Here is an 11,262-nt window from a genome sequence, read left to right as displayed (position 1 = left end):
TAATATGAAATCTTACATCTGATCCGGAGAGTGAGCCTCTTAGTCGGCGATCTAAATCTGTCTTTATTACTAGTAATAAGTCATATCATACCATGACAGATAGACGCGATAATTCACGCTACCGGTGCTCAGCATACCCAGTAGTAATTCAGGACGACTTTCTCATTTCCTCTGTCACAGCCAGCCAAGCTAGCGATATTGATGACTTCACCACCAAAGCGCGCGCTCGGGACCGGAAACAGTAAAGCAAGAAGACATCTCAGTGCGGTAAAAAAAAGTAGACATCTGTTCCGCTTGGGGCCACATCTGAAGTTAATCCGTCCGGCCACAGCTGGAGTTAGCCCGCATTTTCTTCGACCCAATTTTTTGGCGGGAATTGCCACTAAGGGTTTCCGAAATGAAACCCAGGGGCATGTCCGTGCTAGATCTATAATATGTCTAGATGTGTTAATTGACTTTAATATAAGTCACTTACAATCTGAGTACAGTCAATGAATGAATGATGGAGTCCCTGACCCAATTTTCCGAAACCTGTGATCGCCAGACGTCCCGGATAGCGGAGCCCACATGGGCATGTCCGAGTGATGTTTAGTAATGACTTTTATCTACCCATCTTTGATCTTATCTATCTGATTGAGTCACTGTCAAAAAGGTACCCATGGGTGTGAATGATTGAATGACTGTTTATTTACTTTTATACAGTCGGCACATACAATTACCATAGTCCTGCGTGGGAAGAGTATGACTCCGAATATCATGGAGGAAGGAATTGAGGAATGAATGAATGTAAGAAGGAATGGAGAAATGAAGGAAGAAAGTGAAAAAAAGATGTAAATGAACGAGACATAAGGGTAAACGACTAATCTTGTATATGCATAGCCAGCATAGGTATGCAGGTTTGTGGGGTCGTGTGCCGTACTGAGGTGTTCGGCTCAGACCCAAGAGGCCCAAGAGGTCCCGAGTTCGACCTGCCATGTCACCGATCTTGTGCCCTTACTCCTTAGGAAAGGCACTCTACACAACATTCCTCACTTAATTAAGGTGGAAATTAGTACCTAGCCTTAGTTAGGGCCGTCCCTCGAATAGAGCGTAAATGGAGGTCCCGTGTTTGGGGAGAGCCACACCCCACGCCACGTTAAAGAACCCACCACACTTATCGCAAAGAGTAGCGGTCCTTTCCGTTGTGAGTGGATCAAACCTACTGAATGGTCTCCGTGTTGACATCTTGAAAAGGTGATAGTCACCTGTTCTGTCAATCCTTCCACAATTGTGGTAAATCTCAATAAATAAATAAAAGAAAATAAATACTACTCAGCCCAGTATAACAACATCGAAGTCACGTCCATGGTCTATGCTGACGGTTATGGTTGGACATGAGCAACAGGTATTCTCTTGTATGATCACGTCTGCTGGTTTAGTGAAGAGCCGTTGCATGCCTTACGGAGTACCCCGGCCTCCACGGGTAATAGATAGAAAGCACGGAGCTGTAAGTGCGTGGGCAATAAAACCAAAACACCACACTCCAAGACGGAGTTGATCAATAGGCACTTCCGGTTAGAGACGCACTATTCCTCACGTAGCCTTTAGATTTAGAAGATAGAGGTCATCTAGATGGTATTGAATCACGATATGATACAGGACATACAGTCCATCGGCGCTTTATGCTGCTGCTACTGATATCTTTTTCTTACAATGGTCCCAATGAACACAGGTAAGTTATCAATGATCATTAGAAATGGTCCAAGTAATCACCGGCGAGTCGTTAACTGTCCATATAATCACCGACCGGTGTTTAATTAAGCGGTTAGCGTTGTCGTTAAAACTCGACAAAGGTTGTTACTAGTTCCAAGGCCACACCTTCTTGCTGGTTCTCTCTTTGTGAACGTAGTGAAGTGAAAATAACATTTACAATGTTTACAACGACAACGGTTTAGTTTCCTTGTATCTCTATTACAAACGCACAACTTGAAGTGTGGGGAAACCAAACATCTGTTTGGAAATTAAGGGCGCCTCTACCGACGTGGATTAGAAATGTCATCTTTGAGACCACTTCTTAACTTTTTCCCCTCTCACCTCGCCAGCGCTACTGCAGTGTCAGTCATTTTGAAGGTTCTTTTTGATAATGATAAGTTTATTGCAAATTCTTTTCCACAGGCTAATTGCAAGTAATAGGGGAAATACAGACGGACAAACAATATAGCGTTAATGACCCACCCTGAGGTGTATAGGGTGCTCTGAGGTGTATACGGAGTCATCTGATTGGTCGACGTCGTCTGGCTCTATGATACTATAACATCAGCTTCCATAATTCCAACGGGTGCCATGATACTACCATATCAACTTGAAACAACAGGGTTGTAGAGGTCTTCTCAAGATTGATGGCATCCAGTCGAATCATGAAAGTTGATGTTGACATGTGACTACTCTAGCCTAAATGCAGTCTCTAAATTCAAATTACTTGACAAAAGGGTGCCTTACCATCAATAAAGACCTAACTTATGCGTAGTAACTTGTATCCATATACCCAAACGGTAAAACGTATCGAAGAAATTGTCGTCGATCCCATAGTTTCTGCCACACACGATGTTTATCCTCTGACAATTGCAAGTAAAGAGGATGTTTAAACGTCCATCAATAAACATTCCCTCCCATTCTCCATCCATGACGGACCCTTAAATTTAAAGAGGTTAGATTATGATAAAAAAGAGAAGTTGGGGAACATTGTTGTCCATCCCTTCCACTATCGATGATGGATATAAGCCATTCTCCCTACTCCTGTTGTGTCCCTTATTGTGCCTTACATTATGGCACAACAATCGTGCTCCAAGCAACAATAGACCAAATGAATGGCCAGGCAATGGTATCTTCCCGTGATCACAGCCGAGTCCGGAGGGAAGCTCGTTATATCCCGCATGGAGACAGTCATGCTTTGTATGTCTGTGATGCAGTAAAAACGGTCGTCAAAGGCCCTGTAAAAATGACGTTTATTGGCCACACAGGTTGTAACGTTTATTGGGGCCCCGGAGGACCCATAAAACAGTCTGCATGTACTATAAGTATTGTGGTCATTGATTCTTTGTGGTTGCGTCAAAACGGCCTGCCGCATTGGGAGGACATAAACTCACACAGCTGTCGTTTGTGTTTGTTTCAAGAATGCCAAGTGCTGTAAAGTAACACATGGCCAATAAACTCCGTCCCGTCTGTAGGGCTCCTATTAACGATGTATTATACAAATATGTCATATATAAAGAAAGCGATATATACGATAAAATACCTTATAGATAGAAGCAATGGACTTGATGTCTGGGTGAATTTCTTTTATTTAGAGAAGCAATAAAAAAGCGGTGTCGTAAAAAAAGCAATAATGACAGAATATGCCCCCCATCGCCTTTTGAACGGCCCTATCTATACATTTTGCATAAACTGCGATAGACCAAAATAACAGATGGATCTAAAGACCATTGTATAAAGGAGAATGTATCTGTTGATGATAAAAAGATGCTAAACATTGATCTGGGCTATCGAATTTTGCTGACGTCATATACAGTTGGCTTTCTTGTTCATCGTTTTCTCGGGTAATGAAAATCCGCATCAATCCCTTCTGCATAAATTCCCTATCAATGGCTTGCTTAGGAATGGATATTCATTTTCATACTTACTTAGTAGCGTTTCAACTTAAAATGCGTAGCACAGAACATAAGAGTAGAGTAAGATGCTACAAGCAATATATACGGCCTATATGCGGTTCTTGATTTGAAGATAAGGAAAACATAAAGTCTTGTACTATCTAGTGTGCGGAATTTATTGCCATCCGAAAATATCTCCTGGCGGGGTTCCAGATCCTAACGACTCCAGGTTTACTGCTGTTCGCCTTCCTACTCAAGGACAAGGTCATTTAATAGGAAGTGATTAAAGACAAAACACGGAATGTCGGGACGGTTTAAGGAACAGACTAACGACATTTGTGATCGTTACGACTCCGAAGGTCAAGTGATGACCTTGGCTGTAAAACCCGAATGCCGGATGAGTCATTTCTCAAGATCAGGACACGGTGTTCCTTATATGGCCTTGCAGGAAATAGGTACACACCGTGTGGCTGGCAGATACAAAATTAGATTTTATGGTAAGCTTTAACAGAAAGCTGTTATCGTCATATATCTACGGAAGGGACGTTATCATGGCTGGCCTGAGTCAGGGAATGTCGCATTTGTCTGTGATATGTTTATTATGTCACAAGACTGTTACAAAATCGCGATATTGAGTAATTTTGTGGAATTGTCTCCATCAATAGAGTGATCGATCAGTCAATCTGTTGCCAGACTAATTTACATGTACACCAATCAATCAATCAATCAATCAATTAATCGAATGACCAGACGTGCTGGAAACAAGACTCACATACATGTACATATGTATATGTATATGTTGAAAATGTGCCCAGTAAACATGAATAAGCAATAGCGAGTTTAGGTATACAAAGCGTAGCGTTTGGGGGATTTGTGGCCACAGCGCCTGTATGTGCATCCCCCTTCTTAGAACATAAGTGAAGAAGATGTGGAAGTGAATCTACCTTGACATTTTAGAAGCAGCGAAATTGAAACGAAACGACAGAGATAGGAGACATAATACCAATTGATGCCGCCCCGGGAACCATATTTTCCGGTTAATCCGAAGACGAGGCCCGTAACGTAATGATCCCTGGGAAGCCATTGAATCTTTTATGGTTCTTTATGGCCGTTCGGAACGACCTTGGCATCTTAATATGATGATCGCCATACGTGGATTTGGGACGTTCCATTCGTTTTGAGAGGAGGGGAAACGTTACACGATTTTTGTTTGCATCTTTGTACTACCAAGGAGGGTGGTACTATAAAATGTGACCAGAGCATAGCGATCTCCAGCAGAAGCATGTTCAAGTTGTAGGGTGATGATCTAAACCAAGGACTTTTATACATTGCCCTTGTTTAAACCATCTGAAAACAAACTAATGATACTTCGCCGTTTAGATTGATTCGGTCGATATTGCCTAAGAGAATACATTACGCTATATAATTTATATATAGCTGCAAGAAGAACTCGGACAGTGTTTTTCAAGTGTTACATATTAGTCCTGCCGGAAGTGAAGATCGCATGATAGTAAACAATACCGGGACACTACTATTATTACACTTAGCTATGAACTGGCATGACTAACCATGATATTGTATTGGCACAGATGGTGTAAGCCATCTTATGTTCCCAACGTTTTTCCGAACAACATCGCGCCTCATTCCTTCGACGTGACGTGTCCTATTGAACGTATCTATGATCTATAGGTAGGGTTGACTTAAAACCATTTCGATAGACCTGAAAGGTGTAAAACTGTCAGAACTACAGCGCTCATATGACGAATATTGCGGACCTTAATTGCTGGGAGAGAACAATGGGAGAGAACAATGGGCAGGAAAATGGTGACTTGTGAAGGGAGTAACGTTACTTACGACACAACATCACTCCCACCACCGTCAACTTCTTTCCATAAAACTACCCCCCCCTCGTTCCCCACACCGTCAACTTCTTTCCATACGCCCCCCATACACACACACACACACACACATATACGCGCGTTACTTCGTTTTAACAAGGACGGTATATAACGTCCTTGGTTTTAACAACATTGTCTACTGTTGCATGTAAAGCGTCTTATAGAACATGTAAAGCTGACAGCACATTTTGGCGGCTAGGGGACTGACATGTCCAATAGGTGGTCTCTCCACAGCGGCGGCTGTGACGTGAGCTCTGGTGTTACCTGGCGGAAAGCTGCACTTTATTCTGAGAGCAGTGATTTTTCAGGGATAACTAGTACGAGTACTTGGAGATTGGTGGTAGGACGGAGTCGGGAGAAGGAACTACGCTACTTGTACATATAGGAAGCATCTACATAAATACATTCAACAAGTTATTCTGTTTATTTAGTTTTCTCGCACATTTCCTGTAGATGTCACGTAGCGTATCTCCGCGCTTCGGGCCATACATACATTATACATCACTAAAGTACAACTTACAGACTTTCCAGACAAGCCATGATAATGCCGGCAACTTCAACGGCGCGGCTATCTTAATGTTTCCGTGCGTCGCGCCAGACGCAAGACGTCACCAGGTATTACAACAAGCCCCGTGCAACTCGGCAATAATTCCCCGCGTCAGATAATGCACAAACCGGAACAATTATGTAAACTTATCCCCGCTCGTTTTCGGGGATACATCTAAGTGGTGATAATTGCTATCCCCGTCTGAACAGTGGGATTCCTCGTCCGAGTCATAAGCAGGAGAATCAAGTGATGGTGACAAGGGTCGTTAGAGAAAAGCCTGTTATTCCCCTGTGTCTCTCCGCCGGCTAAAGGTCTGACAATCCTGACTTTGGTACACTCATTAGAGACAAATTGTGATGCATGAAAGACTTGGAGTCGTGATGCTATGTTGTTGATTTGATATAGTAGTAGAAGTTTCGCACGTAAAAAATATTCTCCAAGCTGGGGTTAGTAGTGGTCGACGTGCCAAACCTCTTCTTGGAGAACTCAGGCAACTTGCTGAGGTCACATACTAGTACTCTCCCTGAAGCAGAAGTTAGGCTCCCGCTATTTTTCTTTAACGTTGTTTTAGTCGTTTTTATCGGGCTTTCTATTTTGTATTGTATCTTGTATCATAAACGCAAAAAAACAACAACAGCCGGGCCAACCTTCGCTTGGAAAGTAACATACTAGTATTACGCAATTACGTATCCCCTCCCAAGCTCAACAGCATGGCACTAACTACTAAATGTGCAGAATATTAGACTATGTTACAGTCTTTTTACACTGCATCTTAAAACACAAATAAACAGCAAAATCTGCGGTGCTCTTCGGAAATCACGTGCTAAATACCTGGCACAGGTGTCCATCTCTAAACCTAGTCAAGTTGGTCACCAAGAAAAGACGTCGACATTGGAGCGTACAGATTTCTTATTGTTTGAACACCACCACGGCTGTTTCATCTGGGTCAACAACCAATTTTTGGTAAATGTCAGGTTACATAACCGATCAAACAACCATTAAAACCAAGCAAAATAAAGTCGGCATCACGCAGAATGTTACTTACAACAAAAGTAACAAAAACAACGAGACAAGGGTATCGACACAAACACATCATAATGAGAAATAAAGAAAAAAGACCAACCAAGTTAGGTTAGATAAATATATACCGGCCATCATAGTCGTTAATCTATGATCTTGAGTATTTAGTAATGCTACTATCCTTACATAAAGCAAATGACCTCCTTGATTTAACTCTATTTTGTCTATCAACTGCAGACAAAAATGATAGACCACGCATAAGTGCCCATTAAGAGCCCCTGTGATGTCTGAGTGTGATAGCCGTCGGACACTTCCCCACCTTATGTTGATTACCTAATGATCACAAAACGCACTTACGTAACACGACTGTGACATGATGTACATGTTGTTTGGTGTATGATCTTCCTACCGTATGAAGGATGGTGTCGCCATTTCCGACGAGCCGACCGACAAGAAGACGAGCCATTTTTTGTTGTGACGCATAACTGAGGACCATTGGTGCAGGCCGTTCTTTAATGGCAGGGTATTAATTCATAATGCCCCCTGACACGGCTTTACGCACAAGAGACCGGTCGGACGGGTGGGGTCATTAAGGTTGTTATGGCTTTAGCAATTGGCGCACCTTGCGGGTAATCGGGCATACAGGACATGTCAGTCATAACGTCACTAAGCCATAAGTACTTATTGTTCCCTGGATGGGGTGGCGGGTGCCCACGGGCGGACTGACGGCTCCAACTGTATTTATGGTTCTCGTCATAGTATAGATGATGTATGACCACCTGGACATGAAATTGTCTAGGATTTCAACTTGTGGCTGCAACTCCTGCAGTTATGCCTTTAGCCGTCATCGACATGTGGATTCACAAGACAGTGTATACCGTAGTATGTCTGTCCTTGCATTGTACATGGGACTGGTTTGCATTCAGCTTTAAAACGTTATGATTATTAAGTTACGAAAGTCTCCAAGAGCACAAGTGCACATAGAGTCGTTCCATTCTCAATGAAAAGATGAGGTGGCCATTCTTTGTAAAACAACTTGGAGATAATATTTGCGGTTTGGGTTTTCACTTAAACTTCAATTGATTTGTTGCACGTTTACGAAATCAACAAATTATAACTTTCGGGTTAATTAAAAAAAATGTCTGATAACGTAGTCTTGACACATTGGTTAGTGCCGCTCCGATAACTCATAGTGCATACTCTCCAAGCAGAGGTTAGACTCCGGCTGTTTTGACGTTTGCCTAACCTCTGCTTGGAGAGTGCATCAGTAGTGCAGTGGTTGTGACCGTGGGAGAGAGAAAGAAGGACCGTGGGAGCGTAATGGTATAACCAGGGCCGTGGGTAGGCCAATGACGACATACAGAAAGACGTACAATGTCAAACCCACCTTGGCGATGTCGCCGCCGCAAAAAAGTCAAATTTATGCTATTTCTTGTCCATTTTCTTGTGTTGGCAGTTGGCATACAAATGTATAAGTAATGAAACCTACGAAACTTTATCTTTTTGGTTTATACAGATTCACTTTGATCATGGATGGCTTTGGCAGATTTTCATTCAGCTATTATCCAAGTCAATCAACTGGAAACAATGATGGTCAATATAGCTCTCAAAAAGAGTCCTTGTTTCCATGGTCTGCACTTGCCTACGTCAAGTTAGATTTTCCATGACGGTTCCTGTGCTTAGATGCTGCGCGTCGAGATGGCAAATTGGTCGATTAACTGGACGAAATTCTGCGTTTCCACCCGTTTGCACGTAGCTGCGTCAAATGAGGTATCGTTGATTGCGCCCCGAGGATTTGCGTGAGATGTGCAACTTCAGGCTCTGACCCGTGAACATCGTAACGCGACCATGACGCAGGTGATAGTGTTCGATTATGTCTGATTATGTTTATTAGGATGTACAAGTTCTGTAAAGTGTAAGGAAAGTGAGGTTTTGACACAGCAAGATTCAATTAGAAAATAGAAAGCCCGATAGAAACGGTTAAAAACGTTAAAATAACAGCCGGAGCCTAACCTCTGCTTGGAGAGTAAGGAAAGTGCACTGCATTTTTGTAAACTACTAGTACCTATATTAAATCGTATTAGTATGCAAATTCATTTCCCTCGTCTTACTAGCATACTAGCCTGATTCGCTCCAAAAAAGTACTTTTAACTTGACCTTTAAATAGAATGAGCATGACTACTATCACAAAAACTAGGCAACTTTAAAATTGGTCTTAACTTTTGCTGGCTGTAGACATTCAATCTGTGCATCGCCACTGATATGGCAATTTTCATGGTGTAGAGATTCTTCATATAGGCTCTTTAGATGATCAAAGAAATTGGACGGAACAGTGTATTTCTTTAGCAATGCCTATCAAGAAACATCAGAGTCAAAGATAGCTTTTATTCTCTGACTATCGGTATGTCCGTTCAGCTTGACCTGACAGTATCACACCAAAAGGAGAGGTCATCAGTGGGTAATGAACAAAAAAGGTCTGGGACGGTGTCTTTCAGAATTGTCGGCAACGCGCGGAGCAATTATGACCAATTAAATCGGTAAGCAATGACAAAGGAAAGGCGTCATCATATGTCGGTTGCCAGCCCTGTTAACCATCAGCGGGTCTTATCAAAACTTGGGCGGAGAACTTTTCACAATAATTAGGATACCTAGTTCGCACCCTCTCGGAGACTCTCACTGCTATAAAAAAAATTTACACAAAGCAGCTTCACACTTTTTGAGCTTCACACTTTTTGTCTCGACTGATTGCAGGACCATGATTCTGTAAGACTAAAAATCGAATGCCGTCTACTTGTGCAGAGTTCGTGGATAAAAACCCCCATATGTGTCCCCAATGAGCCTATAGTACTCTGTACCTACTCAATCACGACAATCGTCCAATCATAACTTCTTGATTTGCAGTGTTCACAAGCAATAAAGCAATGAAACAATACGTCGTAAGTATTTCTGATACACTACTATAACAGTACTCACCCATTTCCGGCAAAGAAGGTTACAGGGTCGGCACAAGGTGATGTTTGAACATACCATAAGCCCTGACCGCACCATAAATTATCCAACATGCCATCCAGAGGGTGTGGACTGCAATGATAAAGGCATTTACCACTTCACGGGGTTCTTCATATGTGGGTCACCCTCGGGCGACAAGTGGATACAAATCACATGGTGTCACGTAAAAATCGTCTGACTGTGTATGAAATTTGAAAAGGAACATTTAATCATATGGTTGGAGAAATGGAATTAACATCAGATAAAATATACTAGTAGTAGTCTCCATGTCTTATAGAAAAAGTTTGAACAGAAAATTTCTTTTTTGTATTAAATATCTGCATACCGTTTTCTGGGGTAATGTGTACGTGTATGCATGCACGTGTGCCACTGTGTGTAGGTTTGGGGCGGGCCTCGGGTGGTTTGAAACTATTAAACTTTAGAGAACAGTCAGAAAACATGACAACTTTCCCTCTCAACCAATGTGCAGAGATAGTGATTTGTGGGATGTACATGTATGACTACTTTGAACAAAAGTGTTGTTATAAGTAGTACTAGCAGTGTGTGTAATGTGGCCTAGGCTGGAAGCATGCTCATGAATATGTAGATATATCAAAGCTGTCATCATGACCTTCGCATTCGTCAATGGAGGGGAGTCATCTCCATTATTCATCATGTTTGTTTAATGACTTCGCACCTTTATTATAATATGCCAATGAGCTTACTGATGTCAAGTGCCAATCATGATGTCCAAGGACTTGAATACACACTCTTCACTTTAAGTACATGTACAATGTACTATATTTGGACAGCAGAAGGTTCTTGGATTTATGCAAATTTACAGCGACCCTGGACTACTAGTCTTAAGTAAGCACTCATGTCTGCAAAACATGATGACACTGGATTTCCCCTTAAGCGTAACAGAGGTCAACTTTTGTCCTCAGATGACCATCACCTGTTTATACGACATTTTCTCTTACTTATCATTTTATTTGTTTGTCTGTTCTTTGCTCTTAACTCTTCATTTCCAAACCTTGTTTTCTGAGAAATTCTGAATCAATGCATAACCCATACAGGCATTATTGTAGTGTGTAAATACCTGAGGTGATGCAAATTCTGATCTTGTGTTAACATGGCCACAGCAAGTAAATCTTATGGATAACGTCCAAATCAGACTGCAAAA

At 42.0% G+C, this 11,262-nt stretch overlaps 1 protein-coding gene across 3 annotated transcripts in view; it reads right to left on the bottom strand.

Annotated features, from left to right (window-relative positions):
• Positions 1-10,167, bottom strand: part of LOC118421313 — a 26,731-nt gene extending 16,564 nt beyond the window's left edge. The window contains exon 1 of one of the 3 annotated variants that reach the window (XM_035828555.1): positions 10,065-10,167. The gene's annotated coding sequence lies outside the window, so the exon portion shown is untranslated. Of the gene's footprint in view, positions 1-7,448; positions 7,618-10,064 lie in introns of those variants that run through there. The other 2 variants (XM_035828557.1, XM_035828553.1) reach the window with 2 other exon arrangements.
• Positions 10,168-11,262: the final 1,095 nt, after the last annotated feature.

This window comes from Branchiostoma floridae, chromosome 8 (genome assembly GCF_000003815.2).
Source record: "Branchiostoma floridae strain S238N-H82 chromosome 8, Bfl_VNyyK, whole genome shotgun sequence".
Classification (NCBI taxonomy): domain Eukaryota; kingdom Metazoa; phylum Chordata; class Leptocardii; order Amphioxiformes; family Branchiostomatidae; genus Branchiostoma; species Branchiostoma floridae.
This window is presented reverse-complemented; position numbering and strand designations above follow the sequence as displayed.